Source organism: Anthonomus grandis, chromosome 22 (genome assembly GCF_022605725.1).
Source record: "Anthonomus grandis grandis chromosome 22, icAntGran1.3, whole genome shotgun sequence".
In the NCBI taxonomy this organism is placed as follows: domain Eukaryota; kingdom Metazoa; phylum Arthropoda; class Insecta; order Coleoptera; family Curculionidae; genus Anthonomus; species Anthonomus grandis.
In genome coordinates, this window is record NC_065567.1 from 44185280 (window position 1) to 44199694 (window position 14415).

The 14415-nt window shown below is 33.9% G+C and overlaps 1 protein-coding gene across 1 annotated transcript in view; it reads right to left on the minus strand.

Moving 5' to 3' along the window:
• The window catches only part of LOC126748330 (leucine-rich repeat-containing protein 4C-like), a 190383-nt gene that overhangs the window by 94307 nt on the left and 81661 nt on the right, over nt 1-14415 (minus strand). The window lies entirely within an intron of this gene.

The following is a 14415-nucleotide window of genomic DNA, read 5'->3' on the forward strand; positions in this document are numbered from 1 at the left end:
GTGTATTTTGAAAAATATGTCTAATTATAACTATTTCAGCTTAATTTATTATAAGATAGTTGTATTCGAGGCATGCTAATCTCTTTTCTTTGGTCTGTTAATATACTTTTTAATTTTGATAAGATATTAAATAATTCTCGAGAGGATACCTTTTCCCAACAATTTTCTGTAATAAACCCGTAAAAAACAGATATATTATTCTTTAATCTCAATTATGTCGTGACATTTAGGATTATAATTTTTAAGTTTTGTGTCGTGTATAAATTTGTGTAATATTTCTTCTCGGTAACTTTCTTTATGTTGCAAGTCACATGATATAATTTTAAATATACACTGGTGGCCAAAAGTAGATTGACAACTACTTATTTTTCAAATTTGTTTATATCACGGTTTAGGAAATGATAAATTAGGTGGGACAGTACCTGATTAAAAAACAACGGAGCCTATTTGTAATGTTTAATTATATTTAAACTATTTATTCGTAATACCAAATTTTATTAAAAAAAAAATAAAAAACTAAACAATTTTCAAGTGGCCAAAATTAAATTGACAAATTCAAAGTTTACTTAAATAAAAATAAGTATAGAAAATTTAAAGGGTTTTATTCAATAATGCGTTGCATAGCCTCTATTTCTTCTCACTTCCACCAACCTTTTGGACATTGACCTAATTAAATTGTCCATATAGGACGTGCTAATGGATATCCAGCATGCCTTCAAAGCTATAAAAAGTTCTTGGTTATTTTTGACATTTTTACATCGGATGTGACGATCAATGTAATCCCAAATGTTCTCGATCGGATTCAGGTCCGGTGACTGTAACGGCCATTTGATAACATTAATTTTTTAACTTCATCAGCGTAAGGTACCATAACATCCTGCAGTATGTCTTTTATACATGAAACGACCAATCGTGCCTTCTATCAAGTGTAGTGGACCCATCCCATAGTCCGAAAAACATCCCCACACCATCACGGAACCACCTCCATGCTTGACTGTGGACACCGTATATTTAGGATCATACCTTTGGTTCACAGAACGCCTAACATATCTTTTGCCATCCGAATTAATCAAATTGAACTTTGATTCATCACTAAAAATAACCTTTTTCCATTCGGAGACTGTCCAGTGACTACGTTCTCGAGCAAAGCTCAATCGCGCCTGTACGTTTTTAAACTTAGCAGTGGTTTCTTTGCAGAGCGTCTTGTTTTTAAATCACTATATTGAAGTCTCCTTCTAATGGTATGACAACTAACTGAACCCTTCTTTTGAAGTTGCGAATGGGTCAAGTTTTGCTTTTTTCAAAATTAATTTGTCAACACGACTAGTGGTCTTCTTTGGTCGGCCAGTTTTTTTTAGAGGAACAACACTTCCATGGAGATTACATTTTTTTATTATTTGACTTACTGTTGCCCTCAAAAGAGAAAATTTTCGAGCAATATCCGCCTGTTTAACCTCTTTCCGGTTATCGTCGATTATTCGCATCTTAATATCGAGCGATAAAGTTATACCACGTGGCATTGTGAATATTTTTCAAAACTAATAGTGAGGAAAGTCAAATCAACAGAAACCAACGCATAAAACTCAGAGACTGAATAAATATGTTGTTTGTCAATCCAATTTTGGCCACCTAGCAGTCAAACAAAATTATTGGAATTTGATAAAAAAAATATTGAGAAAAAGTGCAAGCAATAAAAATCTATGGAATTTGTTTCTTCAAACTATGTTGTTTACATTCCTGAACACTAATAAGCTCAACTGGTTTTTCCTTTGCTTCAGATAAAATATATCCATAAAAATGGAATTTGTCAATCTACTTTTGGCCACCAGTGTATCGCTAGATTATTGTTTATTATTATTGATTTTTCGACTTTTTCTGCAAAATGTTGGTATTAATATTGGTTTTGAGTAGTAACTTTTGATAATTGAAGAAGAAATTTCTTGATTCAAAGTAGATGGATTAGAAACTACAAGAGGTGGTCGACTTAAACAATCTGCATTTTAAGGCAAAATGAAAATCCTGCAGTTTCCCTTGGTATAAGATATAAAAACTAATAAGTAATTTTAAACCTTTTATCCCCTGATGATGGACACCACTGTGTCCGAAACATGTAGGAAATTTTTTAAAACTGAATGTTTAATAAATAAGTGAAGGGAGACTGCAGGATTTTCATTTTACCTTAATCTACGACTCCACTGCAAGCGTGAACTATTTCTTCACAATCTGTATTTTCATTAATTGTCCCAGGTTTATAACGTATTTGATAATCGTATTATTCCAAAGCTAAGCGCCCACGTACTACTCTAGATCCAGGATCTTTAACGTTAAAAAGCCAAGTAAAAGTTTTGTGGTCAGTAAAAATAATAAACTTGCGTCCATAAAGATAAGGTCTTGTTTTATAATATTATATATAATATTATATATGAAACATTTATTTTATAATAAATATTTTACATTCCATATAATAATTAAGAGTTCGCGTTCAGTTGTACTATAATTTGATTCTGCTGGATTTTGTGTTTGTCTTGCATAATATGCTATAATTAAATAACTCGGAAGTCAATAATTGTAAAAAAAAAACTATTTATTGAACAATCGAGTACAAAATACGACTTATACTAAAGTGACTACGTATAGTACGAATATAAATTAGCAAGTAACGGTAAAGGTCTTAGGTTCTACTTAAATATTAACTATAATATAAATACGTAAACAAGTAACCACATTATGTCCTTAGCATATCTTGTCTAAGGGTTGATGATTGACAAGTCACATTGTTGAGTCACATAACTCCTCCCTCCTCAAGTTCAGAAAATGCAGGTTTACTAATTTTCTGAGCACTTTCCTTTGGTAGGGCTTTCTTGAGCTTCCATACGATGAATACCAAGGTTCCAATGATTGCATTCGGAATTGTGAGAAGTAACCATGTAGATCTGGGAATATGTGTTTTTTTTTATATTTGTATCTACAAACTTTAAATTATCAAGTGCAGTTTGGGCGTTTTTAATTTGGTCCAAATTGACTTGTTGAACTATGAGATTCTGGTTTGCATCGTTTTGTTCTTGTGGTAGGCTGAAGTCTGGAATTTCAAGGACGTACTGGAAATCCGTTTTTTCTTCTTTTTCGTATATCTTTCCATTTATTTCTATTCGGCATTTTAAAAGTTTGATTATGCTTAGTTTTTCTATTCCGAGCAGGTAGTTTGGACGGCAATTTGTCTTTACGGTGATCTTTTCCTTTGGGATTACTAGAAGTTCTTCTCCATGAAGTCTTTCGATTATGGTTTCCATAAACTGGATGTTGGTAATTGAACATTCATTATTTCCTGTAGATAGAAGTTTCTGGATGCAGGTCTCCTTGTTGAATAGTGATTCTTGGTTGCAGATAAAGATGCCTTCGATTGCTGGACTGGGTATGAAGGTTGACCATTGAATTTCTCCATTGAGTAATACATAAGGTTTAGAAAGGGCTATAGTTTGGTTAAGGATAGGTATAGGATATACTTTATACAGTGAAAATTGGTTAGCGATGATAATTGGTATGTATATTGAAAAAATTAATATTTCGTCTTTTATTATTACTTGTGTGCTGAAGAGGTTGAAGAAATTAATAAGTTCATTAAAAGATATTATTCTTTGTTTACCGTATAATTCCTTAACCAGAATTCGATCAATTCATTAAGTTGATTAGCATTCAAAATTGAGTTGTGCATAATATTTGCTTTAGCAAAAGATATTGCATTATCGATGTTATCTATTAAATATTTTAATTTATTTAATTCCGATAAAATATTATCTAACATAATTAATAATAATAATAATAATAATAATAATAAGCCTTTATTTCCAACAGGCAACTTGCCCAATAACAGGAAACAGTTGCAAAACAATGAAAAATATAGTTAAAAAAAACACAAAACAAACCTAAAAGAATGAAAAGAAAAGAAAAAAAGTAAAGTAAAGTAAAGTCACAATCTCAAAAGTTACTAACTATAACTTAAACACATGGATCTTAATCCCATGAGCAAAGATCCACCAAGATATCGACAATCACATGAACCGGAGAGAAATTTATATCGCACATGTGACAGATCCGATTAAATATAGCGCATATTGTATATAGTGGCGATTTCAACAGGATGTTAGTATGAGGCCTTGGCAGGAAGAATGTTAGGGGATGTCTAGCATTAAGCCTAGGCACCATGAAACGTACACCAGAAAGAAGTACAGGACTATCAATTAATATATTTAATAACCCATGCAGAAATTTTACAGAGAAGATCATTCTTCTGAGATGTAATGGATGTAGATTGAAGCGCTCCAATAGTTGCCGATGATCAAACCCTCTAACTGGATATATGCCATCCTGCCTGAAGGCCAAAAACTTAACAAATCTACGCTGAACAGATTCAAGGAGACCAACATGATTCTGATAGAGCGGGTTCCATATAATGCAGCCAAACTTCAGTTTTGATCTCACAAAGCAACAGAAAAGCAGTCTTAATGTAGATTCCAAAGTAGAACTCTGAGAACTTCTAATTATGAACTCAAGCCTTCTCAGGGCTGACTTGACTATGTTGTTAAAGTGTGGAACGAATGTAAATTCAGAGTCAAAGTTGATCCAAGATCAGTAATTTGCTCTAATCTAGTCAACATAGTATCATTAATAAAGTAATCTAAATTTAAGGGTATTTTTGATCTAGAGTAACTGACCACACTACATTTAGCCGCATTCAAGCCTAACCTGTTAACAGCGCACCATACCTATAATGTATTTAGACAGTTCTGAAGAAAAACACAATCCTCCAAACCATATACATTTAAATATAGCTTCAAATCATTGGCAAAAGCCAGCCTATGACAAGTGAGTGACTCAATCAAGTCATTTATAAAAAAAAACTAAACAGGAGCGGACCCAGGTTCGAGCCCTGTGGCACACCCGATGTTACGTTAAAAAGTTTCGATTTAAAGCCCTCATATTCAACATATTGAGATCTACCAATCAAGTAGGGATGAAATAAATTAAATAATCTGCCTAAAAAACCATACTGAGTTAATTTATGCAGCAAAATATAGTGATCTATGCGATCAAAGGCTTTTTGGAAGTCGGTATAAATAACATCGGCTTGAGTATTAACATCAAGTGATTCACAGATGTGGCTAGACAGACAGGATAAGTTAGTAACACAAGATCGCCCGCTAAAAAATCCATGCTGGTCTACAGAGATGAGTTCTTTTGCGTGACTAAATAGCGACCGATTCAGGATAATTTCGAAAATGTTTGAGAAGTTACAGAGTAATGAGATTGGCCTGTAGTTCACGATTTGATCAGAGTCCCCAGCTTTTAAAATAGGTATTATTTTAGCAGACTTCCAAATTTCAGGAATCTGTTCTGTTGACAGTATTAAGTTGAAAATGTAGGTCAGGGGATCAGCCAGGACACCAATGCAATCTTTAACCAAGAAGCTAGGCACACCGTCTACACCAGATTTTAACTTATTTTTAAGTTTTTTACTAGCCAAAATAATCTGGGAAGCATCAACGTTGGAAATGTCAAAGTGGGGCACATTATCAAACGTCGACGAATGGTTAATGAAATTTGATTGTATAAATGCCTCACCAAAGAACAGTGCAAAAGCATCAACTAAGTCTTGTGGGTCTTTAATTACCACGTCATCGGGTAGCCTCATCATACCAGGAATCCTGGTGCCAGCCTTCTTAGAACCAATAAAATTCCAAAAGCCAGATGGGTCCAAAGAAATATTCCTTTCGGTGTTTGATATGTACAACTTATATTCATTGCGTATTTGTAGTTTGATTGAGGCGTCTAAGAGAATAGAATTTATTTTGAAAGAATGGAGAATTGTACATTTTAAAGTCCTTGAAAGCCTTTTCTTTCCTATAAATGTTCTTAATCAATTCTCGAGAATAATAATTTGGAAATCTTCTTTTACGTTGCTGCTTAAGAGGAATGTGTGCGGCAAATATGCCATTCAATATATCATATAGGGCTCCACATGCATCATTAACGTTAGAGGATAAATACACAGTAGACCAATCAGCTTCAAGGATCGAGTCATAAAGGAGATGGAAGTTGGCCTTTCTAAAGTTAAAAGAATGAGATAACTTTTTATTAAGCTGAAAATTATGGGCACGTTGGCCTGAGATAGTAAAATCAATTTCTAGTGCAGGGTGATGCAAATCCTCCAAGACAAAAGGCACGTCACTACGAGAAACAGTACAGGTGAAGTTAGATAAAACAAGATCCAATAGTCTGTTATTATAGCTTAGGATGTGATTACACTGAACAAGATTAAAAGTGTTAGCAAAATTATTCACAGCAATAGACTTTTGACTAAGATAATCACCTGTAGGTGAGTTAATAGAGAAATCAGACACGTTAAAATTATAATTGAAGTATAAAGGGCGTGAGAAGCATCTAAGGTTTCTTTTTCCATTAATTTTAATTTGTTTGATATTTGATTTTGATTACCGTTAATCTTGATTATTTGTGATTTAAAACTTTTAATTACGTTGGTCAAGATAGTTTGTTCTTTGATAAGATTATCTCTAACTAATAAAATATTTTTGTATTGACTTAAACATAATTCTATGGTACTACTATTTACATGGTATAGCGCCGTATGTTTTAAATTACTAATGAATGCGGCTCCTAGGGAAACGAGAAGGATTGGGTTTTTTATTTCTGTTATCTCCAAAGCTGGTGCTAGGTGTATTGAGAGCATGATAGCCAGAAGAAAATGGTGGGTTTTCATCTGAAAGAAAACGTTGATTTTTTTTATAGATAGCTCTTTGATTTTGAAAAACAGCATTTTCATTTTGTTTAATGGGCGATGAAAGTTTTTCGTACTTATTTTGTCTTATGTCTTGTGAAAAATTTTTTTCGTATAATGGTTTATCGAGATCGATCGGTATATCCTTCTTACGATTTTCATTTCTTTTTTCTAAAATATTCGTTTGTTGGGAAGTAAGTGAGTCGTGAAGTTGTTTGTTGATTGTTTGTAGATTTTCTGAGTGTTCCTGTATATAATTACTTATAATATGTTCTTCTGATAATTCTAAGGGGTTTCTAAAGTTTAGTTTTCCTTTAATTATCTGAAAGGGAGTATATTTTAGAGCACAATGGGTTGAATTGTTATATGATAGAATAGCATAGCGCATTAGCTGACTAATGCTAGAATTTTTATTCCTACTATTATTTTTAAGGGTTACTATAGTTTCTTGTAATGTTGAGTAAAAGCGTTCAATGGGGCTATTTATATTTGGGTTTCTAGAGGTAAAATAGTGCATTTCTATATTATGAAGTGAGGATAAGTTTTGTAAACTTTCGTTTTTAAATGTTTTTCCGTTGTCTGAGGTAATTTTTCTGGGTACTCCGCAATGATTGAAATATATAATTAGTTTGTGAACGACTTCAGCACTCATCTGAGTATTTAAAGGGAAAGCTTGTCTTAAGTTAGAAAAACTATTATTGTTAAAAATTAGGTATTATGAGTTTTAAATGTGTCTATGTAAATGTGGTCAAAGGGTTCATATCCGATTGGGGTCGGCTTAAACACTAATTTATGAGGATGTCTCTCATATTTAGACTTTTGACATATTTCGCAAAGATTTACGTATGTTTTTATATCGTTCTCGAGGTTAGGCCAGTAATAAACTTTTTTTTGGGAGGATATATTTTCTGTGATTCCTCTATGGGAAGTTTTTGTTTCGTGATAAAATTTTATTTACTAATTTTTATATACATTTAATGGTTTTTTGACGTAAGGAGCTCCTAGAATAGGGTTTTGTGAACTAGAATGTATAGTTTCTAAATCGTCTTTGTCTTCATCTATTTCTTTTTGTTATTCTTGTTTAAAGTGGGTTGGTTCGGTTAGTAGTGTAGTTTGAAAAGCTCGTCTTAAAAGGATATCAGATATTATATTAATTTTTGTTTTTGAGTTTGCATCTAAGTTATTCAATATTTCATCCAATTCGGAATTTGCGGTAGTACGTCTGAGTCATAGTTAGGGAAGATTGATTCTTCGTCGTCTTGATCATTTTTATCTACTGCATTTATTTGTACTCTGGATAGAGCATCGGCATTTGTGTTGCTTTGACCTTTCTTACAAACTATTTCGTAATCGAACTCTTGCAACTTAAGGCTCCACCGGACTAATTTTGAATTTGGTTCCTTGATTGAAAAGAGCCATTGGAGTGGTTTATGATCAGTAGTCACTTTAAATTTTGTAGTAGTATTGGGTAGCCCATACTATAGCTAGTGATTCTTTTTCTATAGTACTATAATTAGTTTCTGCGGGATTTAGGGTTCGAGATGCGTAAGCGATAGGGAGGTCGTTTCCTATGTGTCCTTGAGATAAAATTGCACCAATTGCATAGTTCGATGCATCGGTTGTCAAATTAAATGGTTTGGAAAAGTCGGGGTGTTGGAGTATTGGATCGTTAGTAATAATTTTCTTGCAAGTTTCGAAACAATTTACGAATTCTGGACTATGTACAACTTTTTTATTCTTTTTTAGGTAATTAGTCATAGGTTTGGTTAAGTGAGCAAAGTTTTTAATGAATTTCCTATAATAACCTACTAGCCCAAGGAAATATTTAGTTTCCTTAGGTTTTTTCGAGATAGGGAATTTTTTATGGCCTCTATTTTCTTTGGATTTGGCTTAATGCCTGTCTGTAGTTACGACATGTCCTAAAAATTCTACAGTTTTTGCGAGAAATTCGCATTTATCCAATTGAATTTTTAGATTATGTTCTTGCTTTTAAACGCTTTTTTTAAATTTGAAAGATGTTCTTGAAGGGAAGTGGAAAAATTTTGATTATGTCGTCCATGTATGCAAGGCAAATTACTCCTATAAGGTCTTTTAAGACTTCGTCCATTACCCTTTGAAATGTTGCGGGCGTATTTTTAAGCCCAAATGGCATTCGGATAAACTCATAATGTCCGTTTTCCTCATTAAACCTCATTGGTGAAAACCTAAAGCTTCTACCTAATTTGTCGAGTATGTCCGAAATGTTGGGTATAGGATATCCGTCACTTATAGTTTTGTCATTTAATTTTCTATAGTCCGTGACTATGCGCCATTTTTGTTTACCTGAGGCATCCATTTTTTTTTGGACTATCCAAACAGGGGCGGACCAGTACCTGGATGAGGGTCTGATGATCCCTTCCTCTAACATTTTTGAAATTTGTTTCTTTACTTCAGCTTTATGAATGTAAGGGTATCTATAGGTCTTTGTGTGGATTGGTATTTCATCCGTAGTTTTTATTTCATGTTTAACATGGTTGGTAAATGTAAGTTTATCGTCTGGTTTGTATAAAATATCTGGAAATTCTGAAATAAGTTTCTCTAATTCGTATTTTTCTTCTTTATTGAGGTGTTGTGATCTTATTAAAGAGAAATTATCATTATTTTTAATTTCTGAAGAAATAATATTCAATTCGACAGCATTTTCTGTTTTATGTTATTTTGTTTCTGTTAATGGTGTATCTAAAAGTTGTTCCATATTAAAAATTTCGAAGTCATTTGATTTAAAGTTTTGGGTCTTTTGTCTAATTGAGTCAGGGTAAAAGTGGACTATAATACTTTCGTCTGTCAGGTTTTTCATTTCTGAATGAACGCTTTGATTTTTTACTTTTAGTAAGCAAGGTGGAATTTCAATGGTTCCATTGTTTTAGTAAGGGAATACAAGCTTTATTTTTTGTTTTTTGTTACCAGTCCTTATGACCAAGGTGTGGTTTGAATTAAAAATTTTATGTGGGAAATTTTGTTCAGCTACAATGGGTCTTACAAGTGATGTGTGACATCCTGTAGGGTTTTTTTTATTCTATGTATGGCAGTGAGTTGACTTGAAAACTATTTAAACTATATGCGGGTTTTCCGAGGCTGTTTCCCAAAAATTTTGATGGTCGTTTGACGCCTGGTTTTCCGCACAATGATAAATTTCGGGATCATAGTCTGTGTTGTTACTGTAGGCGTACTCATGGTCTGGGTACATGTTATAACTGTCTTCGTAGTTGCATTTATAATAGGTGTCAATTGTTGTGGGGTTGAATCTGATTTATTTGGTTTTATTGGGGTCTGGGGCTTTTTTCATTTGTCAGTTCATTATCTATATTAGTTATTCTGTAAAAACATGGGGATTTTCAACAAAGGGGTTTCTCTGTTGGTTTTCGAAATGGTTTCTTCTGGAGTTTTGTATTTGTGAAGAAGGAATTCTGCTTGCTGTTGACATTGGAGTCTGTTTTTCCGTGGGTTTGTGAGAGTTTTCGGGTGCAAGCACATTTTTTGGTTCGCCAAACACTTGTCTATTCATTGGAAAGTGGGTATTTACTGGTCTGGGTTGTATTGGGACAGGTTGGCTTGGAAATTGAGGTGTCGAAGAGAAACTTTGGGAATAACAATTTTGAGGGAAGTTTTGTCTAATTGGGATAAAATTTGGCTGAGTAGAAAAAATATTTTGGTAGTTCGGGGTATGTGGGGCCCTTGGTTTGGGTTAGACCTATTGTAAAAATTATCAAACCTAGGCCTTAAAGAATGTTGAGGGGATGTCAGCCTTGATAACTTGATCTAGAAAAAATTTGTTGTTCAACGAGGCTATGATTGAATACGAGCTTGTTTGCGTCTTCCAAGGAAGGGGGATTATGGATCATTAAAATGGTTGTAAGTTCGCTAGGGACATTAGCAAGGAGTACAGTTATAGCTGTGGCTTCAGCTTGCTCTTGTAGTGCCTGTTTTGTTCCTACCGATAATGATATGTCTGCTTGGGTCTTAATACAGATTTTGGAAAGTATTAATTTAAGTCTGTCTATAAATTCTAGAGGGGATTCCTTCTTATTTCTACATAAAAAGTTTAATTGTTGTAATATACAGTCTATCGGTTTTATCGCCGAATTTGAGTCTTGGGCGTTTTTTATATCGCTCCAAGATTTTAAATCTGGTCGACATAAAAGAAAATCGCCAGCTTCGTCTATAATTTTGCATGTAATTGAAGCAAGTATAAACTCCTTAAGACTTTCGTCATTTGTATTTGCTCCGTACCTATTAAAAAAAGTATCTACGGTGTTAATAAAATATTCTAAATGCTCTTGTCGACCTGTGAATGGTCTGATTGTGTGAGCAATTTCTTTTGCGGCAGTGAGAGACTTGTTGTTGTAGTATTTTCTACTAAATTTAAATTAGAGAGCCTATCAACTAATGAATCGATATTCATAAAGGTTTTACTTGTCCACTAAATTTTACTGCGATATCGAAAATAAAATTTGGAAAATAAAGGTTAAAAGAGAAAAATAATAACAATATACACACAATTTTACAAAATAAAAAAAATGGAAGGGAATGTATCACTTACAGTTTGCTGTCCGGGTGACTCTTCCTGTCTTGTCAATCGTGGAAAATTTTGCAGAGTTTGAATCTCGGATTAACAGTTTAAACTGAAAAGTGCTCTGGTTTCAGGAACGTTGCTTTTCCAAACGCAATGCACTTTTCCAAGATTCTACCGACTGCGCTAATTAAATAACTCGAAAGTCAATAATTGTAAAAAAACTATTTATTTAACAATCGAGTACAAAATACGACTTATACTAAAGTGACTACGTAGAGTACGGATATCAATTAGCAAATCACTGTAAAAGGTCTTAGGTTTCACTAAAATATTAACTATAATATAAATATGTAAACAAGTAACCACATTATGTCCTTAGCATATCTTGTCTAAGGGTTGATGATTGACGATGTGGCTTGTGAGTCACATAACTCTATTACAAGAATCACTTATACTAAAGAGACTACGAACTATACGAAAATCTATTAGCAACTGCATGTGAAAAGGGCTTACAACTACTTAAGTATAATTATAATGTAAACAAATAAACAGTCATTATCATAATCTTAAGGGCTAAGGGTTACAATTTAGATAAGTGGCTATGAGTCATATAACTCTATCGGTAAATCATGAGGTGGTTCTCCTTGTGATAAAATCGCTTCTATAGCATAATTACTTGTATCGGTGGTTAAATAAAATGTTTGAGAGAAATCGGGTATTGAAGAATAGGTTCTGTGCATAAAATGGATTTTAATGTATCGAAAGCTAATTGTTGTTTCTGTCCATAGAAATTGTTCGTTTTTCTTAAGGAATGTTGTAAGAGGTTGTGTAATTTTACTAAAATTTTTAATAAAACGTCGATAATAACCAGCCAAGAAAGGATTTTATTTATATGTTTAGTATTTTGAGGAATTATAAATTCTGATGCTGCTTAAATTTTATTCGGGTCTGGTTTAACACCTTTATCAGTAATTTAATGTCCAAGATACATTACTTCCTTGCGGAGAAATTCGCATCTATCTGCGTGAATTTTTTGGTTGTATGCAGAAAGACGGTCGAAGACTTCAATTAGGATCATCTTTTATTATGATTATCTGCAGGGTGTTTCAGAACTATGGGATCAAACTTCTAGGGGTTGTTCAGTGCAACAGTAGAATCCATTTGAGTATAGGTTTGAGTATAGTAGAGCCACTACGGCTCTAAGATGCGTTTAAATTTAGAAAAAATATTAATTACCTAAATAGGATCTGATGCATTTATTTTTACCTTTTGTATATGATACCATCACAACAATTGTTCAAAATGTCTTTCTCCAACCTCAATACACCGATTTAAACGCCGCACATGATTTCGGCGTACTACACTAAAAATTTGATCCTCGTTTTGAATGATTTCAAATGCTGCTGTTATTCGTCTAATTAAGTCTAGCTCTGATTTTACTGGAGTTTCGTAGACTAAAGACTTTACATGTCCCCACAAGAAAAAATCGAGCGACGTTAAATCGGGTGACCTAGGATGCCAAGAAACTGCTCCACTTATGGTAATCCAACGGTACCCAAACCGCTGAGCCAAATACTGGCGTACTTGTACAGCAAAGTGAGCCGGCGCTCCATCATGCTGAAACCACATTTGCTGTCTAACGTTTAGTTCAGTTATTTGGGAGAACTTCCTCCAAGAAACGCATATAAATAGGTCCTTTTAACCGTTCCGGTAGAAGGTATGGCCCCATTAAATAATCATCAACAATGCCTACCCATACGTTGACAGACCAACGATTCTGATGTTTTCTTGGAAAAATTGCATAAGGATTTTCTTCGTCCCAAACATGGCTATTCCTACTATTAAAAATAGCGTCTCTTGTGAAAGAGGCTTCATCGGTCCACAAAACATCGTAAAAAATTTGGTTGTGCAATAATGTGATTCAGAAGCCATCGACAAAATTGAACGCTGCAGTCATACCTTAAACTTTCTGGAAGTGGTAAGGATGGAGTTGTTGCTCGTGTAGTACCCGCCAGACAGAAGCGTTACTCGTATTCATATTCTTAGCGACGTCACGTGTGCTTTTTGATGGTTCATCAGCAACTCGCTGAAGCACCTCTTCTTCAAATTCGACCGTTCTTACGATTCGAGCAACACCAGTATCATGCATCTTGGTCTTAAACATGCCTGTCTCAGCGAGCCGCCGATGAACCGCAATAAACTTTTTGTATCCAGGATGCTGTCGTTCGGGATAACGTTCATGATACAACCGCGATGCTGCTCGTGCATTGCAGTTTGTTGCTCCATATGCCAAATGCATATCCGCCAATTCTTGATTGGTAAAGTTTTCCATTAGCAATAAATGTTTAAAAATTGTAAGCTATAACATTTTTAAACATGACATTGAGAATTGACATTAATAAGCGTTGATTTTAAATAATTGTTGTTATGGTATCATGTACAAAAGGTAAAAATAAATGCAGCAGATCCTATTTAGGTAATTAATGGGTTTCTATACTCAAATGGATTCTTCTGTTGCACTGAATAACCCCCAGAAGTTTGATCCCATAGTTCTGAAACACCCTGTAGAGTGTCTGCATGAATAACGATATCGTTGAGATATACAGAAAACCTATAATTCTTAGCATTTTTTAACCCAAATGGCATACGATTAATAATGACCTGATGGAGTAGTGAAGGCAGTTTTAGATGCATCTGTTTCTGAAATTTTAATCTGATAGAAACCGGAGGTGAGATCAATTGTAGAAAAGTATTTAGAGTGACCTAATTGGTCCAAGATATCGAATATATTAGGAAGAGAATAAGAATCGCTGACTGTAATATCATTTAGCTTGCGGTAATCTATGACCATTCTCCATTTCTTTTTGCCTGAAACGTCTTGCTTTTTGGGAACGACCCAAACAGGTGAATTCCAAGGGGAAGTCGAAGGAGAAATGATGTTGTCTTCTAACATTTTGGAAATTTGCTTGTCAACTTCTTCTCTATGAATTTGAGATAACGATAAGATTTTGTATTAATTGGAATGTTGCAGCTTGCAGAAATCTCGTGAATGATGCCATTATAGTCGGAT